Source organism: Bos grunniens, chromosome 9 (assembly GCF_055505025.1).
Source record: "Bos grunniens cultivar Pamir isolate PY7600 chromosome 9, Bosgru_T2T1.0, whole genome shotgun sequence".
In the NCBI taxonomy this organism is placed as follows: domain Eukaryota; kingdom Metazoa; phylum Chordata; class Mammalia; order Artiodactyla; family Bovidae; genus Bos; species Bos grunniens.
Window position 1 is genome coordinate 26,415,144 of NC_141173.1, and position 15,729 is coordinate 26,430,872.

Consider the following 15,729-nt stretch of genomic DNA (forward strand, 5'->3'; position numbering starts at 1 on the left):
GAATAAAGCTGCTATAAACACTTGTGTGCAGATTTTATGTGAACATAAGGTTTCACTTTTCTGGTATAAGTGCCTAAGGGTACAACTGACTGGGTCATTATATTATGTGCATACTTAGTTTTATAAGAAACTGCCAAGATATTTTCCAAAGTGGTTGTACCATTTTACATTCCTATCAGCAAAATATGTTGATAAATGGTACATTGATGATCTATTAAATGAACTTATTAAATTGAAGTACAGCCAAATGCTTCTTTTATCAATATTACCCACTACTCTACTAACTGTAATTGCTTGTTTACTTGAACCCTGACAGACTAAACTTCAAGATCAGGCATCCTATGCCTAACATAGTGACTAACATATATTAGATCGTCAGTAAATATTTGTTCAGCAAATCAACAAATTAATGAACAGAAAAAGAATAGCTGAATCAGTTTGAAATCAAAGTGAAAAACTGAGTTATCCATAAATTATAACTAGAACTGAATTTGAGCAGGATACCATGATTTTTTTTCCAATATATAACATTTTCCAGCTAGAAATTGGCACTCTATAAGGTAAGTCATTTGTGGGTCAATTAATCAATAAAAAATAAATGCCAAATTATGTCAGGCCAAGGTTATTTGCTGTAGTACTTTAACAGCAATAAATTGAAAATAATCTACATGGCCAATGATATAAAACTGCTTTGATAAAATATCTATACAATGGAATACAATTCAGTTAATAAAATAATCAAAAAACTATGTAAAGAATGGACACCTTTCAAAAGAAATTAATAAAAAGGTTACAGAAAAGTATGTGGAGGATGCCCATTCTTATGTAACAATTTAAACAAGGAAATTTAAAAAGATATAAGCATTAAAGGTGTTAATATTCCAAATCATTTACAAAGTATTGGGTGTGCCTGGACTACCTTATGTCAGAAAGCAAATAAATGCTAAGAAATTTACAGGAACATGTTGAAAGAATAGAGGAGAAAGCTTAAAGGGACTCATTGTGGCCATATTTAGGACAGTTTAATTATTAAGTGAATAATGACAGCAGTAGATTATAACACATTGACTAAAAACACAAAAATAAAAAAAGAATGTGAGTCCAAACTGTTATTGTATAAATAACGGAGGAGAGAAAGCAAAGTTCTTTCCATGAGAATGATAAAATAACACCGCTTTGCAGTCACCACAGTAGTAACTGATTCATGCAAGGATCATCAGTGGATGCTAAAGCCATTGGGTGAGATTTTGCAGGGGAAGAGAAAATTCATACATTTTCAAAGTATTACTCCCATGGGTGATGTTTGCTTTTTTTTTTTAATTTGTTCATTACAAGTGTAAAGGGTAACTTTACAATGGAGAAATATAGCACATACCTTCACCAAATGATCCAGCTTACTACTGTGTTTGTTTCCTACTGGTGCTGTGAAAAAAATCACCACAAACTTCCTGGCTTACAACATCACAAATTTATTATCTTACAGTTCTGGAGTCCGGAATTCTGACATGGGTCTCACTAGGCTAAAATCCAGGTGTTTGTTGGCAAAGCTGTTTTCTTTCCGGAAGCTCTGGGGGAGAACCTTTCCCTTGCCTTCTTCAGCTTCTAGAGGCCCCTTGCATTCCTTAGCTCATGGGCCTCTTCCTCCACTTTCAAAGCCAGAAAAGGCTGGTTGAGTCTTCTTGGGATCACATCCCTGGATGTCCTTCTGGATTTAAAAGGACCCCTGGTCATGATTCTGGGCCCACCCAGGTAAAATCCAGGATAATCTCCTCTCTCCCTCTCTCCCAAATTCCTTAATTTAATCACACCTGCAAAATTCCTACTGTTACATGAAGTAATATCCATGTGTTCTGGAGCTTAGGACAGGGACATCTCTGTGGGGTTCATTATCCTGCCTACCACAATTACCATTAGAGATAACACATCAGCATTATTTGAATTATGATGTAACGTACTGAGAATAACACATCACTTAAGGTAGTTGTCTGACAAAAGAAATACTTGTCTAAACTGAAGGACTTTCTGAAGCAATTGTCCTCCACTATTCACTGCTGTCGATGGCACCCCACTCCAGTACTCTTGCCTGGAAAATCCCATGGACAGAGGAGCCTGGTAGGCTGCAGTCCATAGGGTTGCTAAGAGTCAAACATGACTGAGTGACTTCACTTTCACTTTTCACTTTCATGCTTTGGAGAAGGAAATGGCGACCCACTCCAGTGTTCTTACCTGGAGAATCCCAGGGACGGGGGACCCTGGTGGGCTGCTGTCTATGGGGTCGCACAGAGTCGGACATGACTGAAGTGACTTAGCAGCAGCATTCAGTGCTGTAAAAAAAAAAAAAAATTGGAAAATTGTTTCAGATTAAAGGAAGAAGACTACAGAAACAAGACAAATACAATGTATAATCCTTGAGTGGACCCTGGATAAAAACAAAAAAATATAAAAGGTGTCAGACAATTGGAAAATTTCACTATGAATTGTATAATAAATAATATTGTATAAAATTCAAATTCCCCAAGTGTGATAAGTGTACAGCTTGTTCTTAGGTGTAGTATTTCAAAGTAAAGTATCATGGTGTCTGCAACTACCCTCAAATGGTTCAGAAAAAAGACCAACAGAAAGTAAACATGGCAAAATATTGCTGCTGCTGCTGCTGCTAAGTTGCTTCAGTCTGTCCGGCTCTGTGCGACCCCATAGACAGCAGCCCACCAGGCTCCCCTGTCCCTGGGATTCTCCAGGCAAGAACACTGGAGTGGGTTGCCATTTCCTTCTCCAATGCATGAAAGGGAAAAGGGAAAGTGAAGTCACTCAGTCATGTCTGACTCTTAGCAACCCCATGGACTGCAGCCTACCAGGCTCCTCTGTCCATGGGATTTTCCAGGCAAGAGTACTGGAATGGGGTGCCATTGCTTTCTTGGGCAAAATATTGACAACTGTTGAATCTAGATTAGTACTATAAATTAGAATATAATGCAAGCTATAAATATAATTTTAAATATTTCATCAGCTACATTAAAAACAAAAAATAAAGATAAATTAATATTAATAATTTAAGTTTTAATAATATTTTAATTCATATATTCAATTAGCATTTAAAATGTACTCAACTATTAATGAGTGTTTACATTTTTTTCCATACAAAGGCTTAAAAATCCAGTATTCATTCAACAACTATAGAACACCTCAACTCTTACTAGTCACATTTCAGTGCACAAGTCACACAGTGGATGCGCGTACCACTAAATTAGCACAAGATGGATGAAGGGGTATATGTGTGTTTATTGTTCTATACTTGCAGTTTTCTGTAGGTTTGGAATGTTTCAAGATAAAAAGTTTGAGGAGAAAGAAATAGATATTTCTAGGAAATAGAAAATAAAAACAATTTAAAATAGCACAGACAATTTCCAGGAGGATACAGAAGAAACTGTTAACAATGGTCAGCTCTGGACAGAAAACGTGGAGTGATTACAAGATGAAAGAGGGATGATGTTTCTTGTACTCTTTCTACCGCTTTGTACAAGATTGTCACCAAACCTATTACAACTTAAAATTATTCTAAAAGTAATATCTGCTTTATCTTTTTATCCAAAACCAGATACTTAACATTGTAAGTTCTGAAAATCCCCAATTAAGACTAAGGGCTCCACCTACAGCGCCCGATTTCCGAAAAATTCCTTGATACAGGAAAGGAGTGTGGGTCCCATCTAAAATATAGTGATTACGTTTAGAAATTTCTTCTGGTGATGCTTCCATCTTTATTTATTAAGTCATTTTAATCTTCCTGTTTGCGTATTATTAAATAATTTTTGACAAATTTTATCAAGAATGTAAACTCCATTTCTGAATTGCTGAAAACAAGAACAAATTCTGAAGTCTACGGTGATGGGCGAAGGCTGTAATTCACAGCGGCGCCGGATGTTGCGAGCAAGTTCATTACAAATTTATATCTGTTTTACTTAAGCCTCCTTCCATCTTGCAGCGGAGCGGGGTCTCTTGGGTTACATCAGTCCAACTGAACGGTTGGCACTTTCAAAGCTGAGTTACATGCGATTGCCTTCTGCTCCTATTTCATGAGGGATTCTGAACTGAGGCTGCGCTGGAAGGTTTCTTGATTCCTTTGGTACTTGCATCATTCCCTGGCCTTTTCTCGACATAACAAGAAGTGAAGTAACTGCCCAGATAATAACAGTTTGAAAAATAGGAGGCAATGGGAGCACAGTGCAAAACGGTTTACTTGGACCCGAGTGTACAGGCCCGGGTTCTTCACTAAGCAAGACATCCGCAGCCGTCCTAGCTTCGTTAATCTGACCCCCCAATAAATAAAACAGTCGCGTCCTAAAAGGCCACGAAGCCCTTCATCGTCCACGTTTACCCCGCATGTGCTCTGTGCCAAGGTCGTGTGCAGGGTCGCACCGAGCTCTATACCGGGAAACGCTCTCCGCCCGCGGCAATCAAACGTTCCATTTCGTAAAAAATGTAGTGGGATTTTAACAACTGCGTGAGAAGGAAAGACAGAAAGACATATACCTAAAGAGATTAGATTTAGAAGGAGGAGCTAAATGACTTCGAAAATAATAAAGCAAATACAAGGTTCTGGACAGTTCTTTTAACATTGTCCAGGTATAGATATTTACACGTCATGTAATTGGAATACAATCCCAGGACGTCTTTTGCAGCGTGGCAGTCCGAAGAGGATTCGATTTGGAGTCTCCGGCCTTGGGAGCCGTCGCGGAGCTAGCCTAAGAGCGCTGAGAGTTTGCTGTAGTTTCAGAATCTGAAATCCGAAACAAGAAAGAAGTAGGCAGGGTTTAAAGTCAACAATCTTTCCCGCCATTGGTCCGGTTTACGTAGAGACTTTTAAAGAACCAAATGCGCCAGGAGTGAAAGCTAAGTCAAGTTCCCTGGTGGTCTAGTGGTTAGGATTCGGCGCTCTCACCGCCGCGGCCCGGGTTCGATTCCCGGTCAGGGAAATATGTGTTTTTAGTCGCGTTACTGAATTTTTTTTTTTTTTTCTCCCCGTTATTGCTGTTTCGAGTTACTGATTTCTCTCCTACTATAGTTGTTACCGATTTTTTTTTCCACTATAAAAATTCAATCCGTTTCTTTTTTAATATTACTAAACCTAAGACTTAAAATACACCATACCTTTTAACAGATAATTGCAATCAAACAACAAAGTGATCTCTGATTTTAAAATACTCTAAAGACAACTTAAGCCACTTATAAAATTGCATTTTCCAGCTTTGGAAGATAATTTGGATGTGTATACAAACATTAATTTATTGAGCCTTGTTCATTTGGAGTTTCCTTTGACTAAGAAGAGGAGGAAAATAATTTTAGGAGGGATTCTCTCTATTATACATCATACTAAGAGTCACGTTTCATATATTTGGATTATGTGTTTTGTAGATTGCATATAGTTGAACTGTTCTTATCCTGTTCTCCTTTAAGATCTTTTTTGAGGGATGTTGTTGGTTAATTACCAAGTAATTGTTTTATATTTCCTCTTACCACTCTTATACCTAACCATTATGGTTAATTATTTTACCTGTTTTATTTTAACTTTTCTCAAAGACATTCACACAAATATGACAAATTTCTTGCCTCCAGTGTGTCAGTTCCCTATAGATTTATCATATAGACAAAGAAAGACTCTTGGGGTTCCACAAAAGAAAATATGGAAACGCTGGCATCAAAAAGAAGATAAAATGGTGCTATTAATATATAGACATTACATTTTTTTAATCTAGAAATTTCAAAATCATTCTAATCTTTGCTATTTTTTAAGCTACTGTGTTTTTTTTTTAAACCATTTCATGTTAAGCCTGAAATTTCACAGTAGCATAGAAATAAACTAAGAGCTTGATTACAGCTCCTATGGCTTTGTCTTCAGTCCAGTTTAGTTCAGTCGCTCAGTCGTGTCCGACTCTTTGCGACCCCATGAATCGCAGCAGGCCAGGCCTCCCTGTCCATCACCAACTCCCGGAGGTTACCCAAACTCGCGTCCATCGAGTCAGGGATGCCATCCAGCCATCTCAGCCTCTGTCATCCCCTTCTCCTCCTGCCCCCAATGCCTCCCAGCATCAGAGTCTTTTCCAATGAGTCAACTCTTCACATGAGGTGGCCAAAGTACTGGAGTTTCATAGCTTTGTCTTACTTACCTTTAATCTGTGCTGAGACTGGTTTGGAAGATGAAAATGTTTGGCCCAGGGGTTGGAAAAAGCAGAAGGGTTTAAGGAGTGTTTCATGAAGGATTTAAGACACAAATATATTTGTTATTATTGTTGACATTAACAACAACAACAACAAAGGCACCGTTTCTCAACAGTTTGCTGTGTGGTGTGGCTCAGTGGTAAAGAATCCAGCTTCCAATGCAGAAGACACAGGTTCCACCCCTGGGCAGGGAAGATCGCCTGGACAAGGAAATGGCAACCCACTCCAGTATTCTTGCCTGGGAAATCTCATGGATAGAGGAGCCTGGCGGCCTACAGTCCATGGGGTCGCAAAAGAGTGGGACAGGACTTAGTGACTAAACAACAACAAAGGTACTTCAAATAATTGAAGTACGTGGTGAGGAAAGGGAGAAGGAAGTGGATACAAGAATGAAAATAGAACTGAACACTGGTTAACCAAATAACCTAGAGGATCTGGAAAGCCTGAGAAAGGGAGCGTTTAACCTTAGGAGCTCCAAAGCCTGGCATCTACACCAAGGGTGGCTGCACCAGGCTGGCCATAGAAGGGCACCTGTGCCAGGGAACAGTGCAGGTCCAGGTCAGGCAGGTTAGTGTAACCACATTATGGAGGACCTGAAGACAAGCTGCTGCTGCTGCTGCTGCTGCTATGTCGCTTCAGTCGTGTCCGACTCTGTGCGACCCCATAGACGGCAGCCCACCAGGTTCCCTGATCCCAGGGATTCTCCAGGCAAGAACACTGGAGTGGGTTGCCATTTCCTTCTCCAATGCATGAAAGGGAAAAGTGAAAGTGAAGTCGCTCAGTCGTGCCTGACTCTTAGCGACCCCATGGACTGCAGCCTACCAGGCTCCTCCGCCCATGGGATTTTCCAGGCAAGAGTACTGGAGTGGGTTGAAGACAAGCTACAGAGTCACAAAGGGAATGCAACAAGCCTAGGTATTCGACAGGACAGAAAAGCTTAAGAATAATAGGGAGGAAGCAGTAATGGCTCTGGAAGTTGTGTTCTGTGTGGTTAGTAAAGTTGGAGTGGCCTGAAATGTGATTAGGAGGTTGAGGTGGGGAAACAGACTCAGAAGAGAAATAAGTCCACTTTGATCCCAATAGAGGCAGCACAGCTAAATGGTGGTTGGAAAAACAGGAAGGCACTTAGGAAGGTAAGGGATTTTGGAGCTATTAGCTTAGAAGTTTGACAAGATGTGGGCTCTCTTTCAAAAAGAGAATCTATAAAAAGGACAGAAAACCAAGGAATGAACCAAGTGAAAATATATTATAGGAGAATGGGAAGAAGTAGAATACTATGAAGGAAACACCAAAGGGGCAGTAAGAGAGTTTATAAGCAGATCAAAGAAATTTAAGAAGGAAGTAGCAATGAAGAGAATAGGATATTGCAGAAAGGTTGGAAATGTCAAGGAGAATTATCAAGGAAATTAAGCAAAGACCCGTGGTAAGACATGGCTTTTGGGTGCTGCATAGATCAATGGAAGCCAGACCACAGGAAGTAAGTCTATTTAGGAGGCCATAGCTTTAAATGGGGCTTTCCAGGTGACACAAGTCGTAAAGAACCTGCCTGGCAATGTGGAAACTAAGAGACACAAGTGCGATCCCTGGGTTGGGAAGATCCTTTGGAGAAGGGCAGGGCAATCCACTCCATTATTCTTGCCTGGAGAATCCCAAGGACAGAGGAACCTGGTGGGCTACAGTCCATAGGGTCGCAAAAAGTCGGACACGACTGAAGCCACTAGCACACACATGCAATACATGCTGAAGGTCTGAACTAGTGTTAGAAAGAGACAGCAAACCTATCAACAACTAGATGTCACAGAAGAGCAAATACTGAGAAGACAGAGAGGTCTTAGGAAAGCACAGAAAGCACTCCTGTTCAGGAGCCAGAGACTGAATTAATCTTGTCTGTCAATAGCAGCTGAGTTATCTTGATTATTCCCTGGTGGCTCAGATGGTAAAGCATCTGCCTCCAATGAAGGATCCCCAGGTTCGATCCCTGGGTTGGGAAGATCCCCTGGAAAAGGAAATGGCAACCCACTCAAGTATTCTTGTCTGGAAAATTCCATGGACGGAGGAACCTGGTGGGCTACAGCCCATGGGGTTGCAAAGAGTTGGACACGACTGAGCGACTTCACTCACTCACTCACTCTACCTTGGGAGAGTGACTCAGCTTCTCTGAGCCTCTGGATCTTTACCTGCACAATGGAGTTGCTACTAGCTCCCATGCACGCTTCACAGAGTTGTTGTCATCCATTCATTCATTGGTTTAGCAAGCACTTACGAAATTTTCACTCCCTGTCAGTCACTGATCTAGGCATAGATAAGAAAGGGCAGTAAGACTGTCTAACACAGTTGAGTAGGAATCAAAGGAGAAAGTGACTAAGGTTTTGATATGGCCTATGAAAGGGTGCTGATTCGGATCGAGGCACAGCAGGAAGTCAAGTTGCCTTTGGGTTTGGACTAAAGAGAAGTCTTCAAGTGAAGCTGTCCTGAACGTAGGTTGACATTTTTTTGACTAATGATAGATTCAGAGGAGACTCAGCTTTGAAGTGAGAACGGAACACTCAAGAATGGAGATGCACACCAAGAGACTGAATGCAGCAAAAAAGAAGAGCTGAGGTTTGCAGGACTAACTAGGGGAGAATAAAGAGGAAATTCTGAAGGAGCAGAGTCAGGATAAGTTAGGATCAAGGAAGTCAAAGAAGAAAGACCCTGGAGATTGTAGGGTAGTCACTGATAGCAACAGCACATTTCTCTTGCTTGGTTTATTTTTTAATGGAATTTTATTTTCTTTGATTATGGTTAGAATCATTTTAATTGCATTTTATCTATTTTATTGCTATTTTTGTCAGTTTTTATACATGATATTGTGATTTAGACACAAAAATATCACATATTTACAATAGCCAGGATACGGAAGCAGCCTAGATGTTCAGTGACAGATGAATGGATAAAGAAGATGCAGTACTTATATACAATGGGATATTACTCAGCCATAAAAAGGAAAAAATGTCAGTCAGTTGTAGTGAGGTGGATGAACCTGAAGCCTCGTATACAGAGTGAAGTAAGTCAGAAAGAGTAAAACAAGTATCGGATATTAACACATATATATGGATCTGGAAAAATGATACTGATGAACCTAGTAGAGAAAAGACTTGTGGACACAGCAGGGGAAAGTGAGGGTGGCGAGAACTGAGAAAGTAGCATCGACATATATATACTGCCAGGTGTAAAATAGTGGAAAGTTGCCGTATTAATACAAGGAGCATGCTTGGTGCTCTGTGATGAACTTGAGGGATGGGATGTAGGGAGGGAAGGGAGGCTCAGGAGGAAGGGGATACATATATAATTATGACTGATTCACACTGTCATATGCCAGAAATCAACACAACATTGTAAAGCAATTTTCCACCAATTAAAAAATAAAAAACACACAACCTACACAGAGCACAACGTTGCTGCTTTGCAGAGATGGTTTACTCCATTTCTTGCTTTTTGAAGAGTGGGGAAAAGCTGAAGGACTGTCTGCAGAAATACTCCACATATGAAGAGGTTTCTTAAGGGTAAAGGAATAGAAATTAGTTAATGTGCACAAAACATAGCAAGGGTTATTTGCTGTGTACCAAAAGATGTATTTCTGTCAAATTGCTTTCTTTAAATAATCATCATTCACCCAAAGATGGACCTTGGCTCAGGCTGACAAATTCTAAAATTATAAGGATGTCTGAAAGTAACCAAGGGTGCGGGGGCAGGGCTGGGGGACTTCCAACAGCATCTAGTACAGTGCCTGACATATGGTTGGTGGTAAATGAATGAATTAACTGATCAGTTGAGCCAAGTAGGTTGCAGGATCTTCACTTAAAACCTAACCCCTTATAATACGTTTTTTATGAATCACACCTTTATATTTTCACTGAGAGCAGAAAGTAGAAAAAGAATTCAACTGCATCATCCTGAATAATGGCTATTGCTACTAGGTTCTTTCAGATGATTTCTAAATTATTTCTATGAATTTCTATGACATATTTAACACAATAGTGTGTTTAATAATTTGCTATTAAGTTATGTGTAAGTTATGGTTTTGAATGCTGAACTAAGCACTTTATCCACAATATTAGAATCAATTCTCATAATAATCCTTGGTTTGTAGTTTAGGAAATTTAGAAAGTTTGTAACTTAAAGTCCACAATTATGTCAGGCAACCAGGATTCCAACCTGGACTTGCCCAGCCTAAGTTGTGTATTCTTTAAGATTCTCTAGTGACAACCAATTTTCTGGTCATACTATGGAGTGTTCTTTGGAGCAGTCTTTACAAATAGGGTGGTTCATGGGGGGTGTTCCATAGAAAGAAAAAGAAAGTATTTAAGGTTCTCTTTCAAATGTACAATTGAACTCTACATATTACAACTTTAGTTAGAGTCAACTCTAGCAGCTGCTTACTGGAAGCTACCAAATTCCCTAAAAACTTGGGGAAATCTTATCAAGAAATAAGTTTAATAGAAAACACAGCATACTTGCAATTTTTAAATAAACATATTGATTTGTGAAAGTGCTTTTTTCTTCAGTTTAATTTTTATTTAATTAAAACTAATCTTTGCCACATCTCCATGTAAATCACTATTATTGACTTAAATAAAAATGGTTCTTTTTTTTTTTCCATTTTCCTCCTTTAATGAGTAGGCTATATAAAAAAATGTTTTTACATTAGTTACATAAAACAAAAACAATTTGTTTCAACTATGGACACACTTGATCAATTATTTTTTCTGCTCATTACATTCTCTCAATTTTTATAATATATAACAATAATATATAGTACTTCCAATAATTTTCTATTGTTCTGTGTAAGTTATGACTTTGTAAATTCCTTGAAGTCAGAGTTCATAAAACATACTTGTCTTCTAAAATGATAATCACAGAATTGTGCTTCAAATTATTGTTGTTTTCTTGGTCTTGATAATTAGTTAGATCCCTGAAGGCAATGAAGTGATAGAAAGTCAGGCACTTCATGAGGACAGGCTCTATGTCATCAGTTCAGTTCAGTTGCTCAGTCGTGTCCGACTCTTTGCGACCCCATGAACTGCAGGACGAAAGGCTTCCCTGTCCATCAACAACTCCCAGAGCCTACTCAAACTCTCGTCCATTGAGTAGGTAATGCCATCCAACCATCTCATCCTCTGTCATCCACTTTTCCTCCCGCCTTCCACCTTAAGCAGCATCAGGGTCTTTTCCAATGAATCGCTTCTTCGCATCAGGTGGCCGAAGTACTGGAGTTTCAGCTTCAGCATCAGTCCTTCCAGTGTATATTCAGGACTGATTTCCTTTAAAACTGACTGATTGGATCTCCTTGCTGTCCAAGGGACTCTCAAGAGTCTTCTCCAACACCACAGTTCAAAAGCATCAGCTTTTTGAACTTCTTGAACTTCGGCACTCAGCTTTCTTTATAGTCCAACTCTCACATCCATACATGACTACTGGAAAAACCATAGCTTTGACTAGATGGACCTTTGTTGACAAAGTAATGTCTCTGCTTCGTAATATGCTCTCTAGGTTGGTCATAGATTTTCTTCCAAGGAGCAAGTGTCTTTTAATTTCATGGCTGCAGTCACCATCTGCAGTGATTTTGGAGCCCCCCAAAATAAAGTCTGTCACTGTTTCCATTGTTTCCCCATGTATTTGCCATGAAGTGATGGGACCAGATGCCATGATCTTAGTTTTCTGAATTTTGAGTTTAAAGCCAATTTTTTCACTCTCCTCTTTCACTTTCATCAAGAGGCTCTTCAGTTCTTCTTCACCTTCTGCCATAAGGGTGGTGTCATCTGCATCTCTGAGGTTACTATTTCTCCAAGCAATCTTGATTCCAGCTTGTGCTTCTTCCAGCCCAGCATTTCTCATGATGTACTCTGCATAGAAGTTAAATAAGCAGGGTGACAATATACAGCCTTGACGTACTCCTTTTCCTATTTGGAACCAGTCTGTTGTTCCATGACCAGTTCTAACTGTTGCTTCCTGACCTGTATACAAATTTCTTAAGAGGCAGGTCAGGTGGTCTGGTATTCCCATCTCTTTAAGAATTTTCCACCATTTGTTGTGATCCACACAGTCAAAGGCTTTGGCATAGTCAATAAAGCAAAAATAGACGCTTTTCTGGAACTCTCTTGCTTTTTCCATGATCCAGCAAATGTTGGCAATTTGATCTCTGGCTCCTCTGCCTTTTCTAAATCCAGCTTGAATATCTGGAAGTTCATGGTTCACATACTGATGAAGCCTGGCTTGGAGAATTTTGAGCACTACTTTGCTAGCATGTGAGATGAGTGCAATTGTGCAGTGGTTTGAACATTCTTTGGCATTGCCTTTTTTTGGGATCGGAATGAAAACTGATCTTTTCCAGTCCTGTGGCCACTGCTGAGTTTTCCAGATTTGCTGGCATATTGAATGAAACACTTTCACAGCATCATCTTTTAGGATTTGAAATAGCTCAACTGGAATTCCATCACCTCCACTAGCTTTGTTCATAGTGATGCTTCCTAAGGCCCACTTGACTTTGCATTCAAGGATGTCTGGCTCTAGGCGAGTGATCACACCACCATGGTTATCTGGGTTGTGAAGATCTTTTTTATATAGTTCTTCTGTGTATTCTTGCCACCTCTTCTTAGTATCTTCTGCTTCTGTTAGGTCCATACCATTTCTGTCCTTTACCTAGCCCATCTTTGCATGAAATGTTACCTTGGTATCTCTAATTTTCTTGAAGAGATCTCTAGTCTTTCCCATAGTGTTGTTTTCCTCTATTTTTTTGCACTGATCACTGAGGAAGGCTTTCTTATCTCTCCTTGCTATTCTTTGGAACTCTGCATTCAGATGCTTATATTTTTCCTTTTCTCCTTTGCCTTTAGCTTCTCTTCTTTTCTCAAGTATTTGTAAGGCCTCCTCAGACAGCCATTTTGCCTTTTTGCATTTCTTTTTCTTGGGGATGGTCTTGATCACTGCCTCTTGTACAGTGTCACAAACCTTCATCCATAGTTCTTCAGGCACTCTATCAGATCTAATGCCTTGAATCTATTTGTCATTTCCACTGTATAATTGTTAAGGGATTTGATTTAGGTCATATCTGAATGGTCTAGTGGTTTTCCGTGCTTTATTCAACTTAAGTCTGAATTTGGCAATAAGGATTTCATGATCTGAGCCACAGTCAGCTTCTGGTATTGTTTTTGCTGACTGTATTGAGCTTCTCCATCTTTGGTTGCAAAGAATATAATCAATCTGATTTCGGTATTGACCATCTGGTATATGTGTAGTGTGCATGTGTAGTCTTCTCCTCTGTTGTTGGAAGAGGGTGTTTGCTATGACCAGTGCATTCTCTTAGCAAAACTCTATTAGCCTTTGCCCTGCTTCGTTTTGTACTCCGAGGCCAAATTTGCCTGTTATTCGAGGTATCTCTTGACTTCCTACTTTCGCATTCCAGTTCCCTACAACGAAGAGGACATCTTTTTTGGGTATTAGTTCTAGAAGGTTTTGTAGGTCTTCACAGAACTGTTCAACTTCAGCTTCTTCAGCATTACTGGTTGGGGCATAGACTTGGATTATCATAGTCATCTTTGTATCCTCTAAACAGTGACAGTACTTGGCACATAGCAGCAATTAAAATGATTCTTGAGTGGATAAATTAAAGAATGAGGCACAAAATCAGAACTGGCACTTTTCAGAAGAAACATGGGTCATCAATAAACATTTGAAAAAAGGATGGACTTCTTGTGTCATCAAGAAATGCAAATTAAAACAAAAGAGATTCAGTTTATACCCATAAAGTATAAAAACTGGAGGAAAACCTAACAATATTAAGCGCTTTTAAAGACGCTGAACTGAAATGTGTATACACTAGTGGTAGGAATATAAATTGGTGCAATAAAATAAGTGAAAAATAATTTATTATCTAGTAAATTTGGAGGTTCTCATACCTAGCAATTCAAACTCCTGGGAGAAATCTTCATGTGAGCACCAGAGGATACATACTAGAATGTTCACAGTAGCACCATCATAATAGACCCAAACTGGAAGCAAGTTAAATATCCATCAAGAGTAGAAGAACTAGTTATGCAGCAGCATGGATGAGAGAGGAATTTGGGGGAGAATGGATACATGTATATGATGGCTGAATTCCTTTGGCATAAATACCTGAAACTATCACAACATTGTTAATCGGCTATGCTCCAACAGAAACTGTATTTTATTATTTTATTAATTTTGTTAATTAATTTTGTTAATTAACAATTGTTAATTGTTAATTTTGTTAATTAATAATTTGTTTTATTAATTATTGTTAATTTTATTGTATTAACAACATTGTTAATCGCTATACTCCAGTAGAAAATAAAAAGGTAAAAAAAAAGAGTACAACCTCTAGATATATTGTGGTATAGTCATTCAGTGAAATACTACAGAGTAGTGAAAACAAATGAGTCACAGCCTTTCTTATCAACATGATGAATTGCAGAAAAATACTGTATAATTCCAAACCCAAATCCAATACAGAATGATATCATTTCATATGATGTTTTAAATGCTAAATGCAAACTATTGCTTAATGATATGTATATACATGTGTGCTTAGTCATCCAGTTGAGTCCGACTCTTCCTGACCCCATGGCCTGTAGCCCAGCAGGCTCCTCTGTCCATGGGATTTCCCAGGCAGAAATACTAGAGGGGGTGCCATTTCCTTTTCCTGGAGATCTTCCCCACCCAGGGTTCGAACCCAGGTCTCCTGCTTTGCAGCAGACTCTTTACCATCTCGGCCATCAGGGAAGCCACACTGATAGGTACATGGATGGTAAACTATACATAAAAACAAGGTAGTGGGTATGCCTGGTTAATGGATAAAACAGAGAAAGGATAAAATGAGAGGTGCACAGGCACACAGGAGTCTTTCTAAGCACTGGCAGTGCTGATCTGGGTGGTGAGTACACAAGTATTAGTTTTTATTTGGTTATTTATAACATACATATGTTACACTTTTTTTCTATCAGTTCAATATCTAATTAAAATAAAAAGGAATGGATGATAATATTAGAATAAAGTCTTTGGGATAATGATATGAAAGCAATTATTTATTTGACCAAAAATTCCACTCCTCTCTGCTGCTATAGTTTTAATGGGTTTTTTTGGTCAAGTATTAACAGAAAGTTCTGGGAAGACTGAAAATTATAAATGTGAAAATAAACCACAAGGTGGCGCCCTAGACTCATGTGTTTCATTCAGACACATTTAATCCAAGTAACTGTCTAGTCAAGGCTATGGTTTTTCCTGTGGTCATGTATGGATGTGAGAGTTGGACTGCGAAGAAAGCTGAGCGCCGAAGAATTGATGCTTTTGAACTGTGGTGTTGGAGAAGACTCTTGAGAGTCCCTTGGACTGCAAGGAGATCCAACCAGTCCATTCTGAAGGAGATCAGCCCTGGGATTTCTTTGGAAGGAATGATGCTAAAGCTGAAACTCCAGTACTTTGGCCACCTCATGCGAAGAGTTGACTCATTGGAAAAGA

General features: G+C 39.1%; 1 long non-coding RNA gene and 1 other non-coding gene across 2 annotated transcripts; one reads left to right on the top strand and one right to left on the bottom strand.

The window, feature by feature from the left end:
• Positions 1-1,453: 1,453 nt before the first annotated feature.
• LOC147365708 (uncharacterized) lies at positions 1,454-4,814 on the bottom strand. The gene is made up of 3 exons (XR_015132318.1): positions 4,635-4,814; positions 2,227-2,324; positions 1,454-1,705 (listed from the first exon to the last, which is right to left on the bottom strand). It is a non-coding gene; the product is annotated as an uncharacterized LOC147365708 (long non-coding RNA).
• Positions 4,815-4,898: 84 nt separating this feature from the next.
• On the top strand, positions 4,899-4,970 carry TRNAE-CUC (transfer RNA glutamic acid (anticodon CUC)). Its single transcript has one exon. It is a non-coding gene; the product is annotated as a tRNA-Glu (tRNA).
• Positions 4,971-15,729: the final 10,759 nt, after the last annotated feature.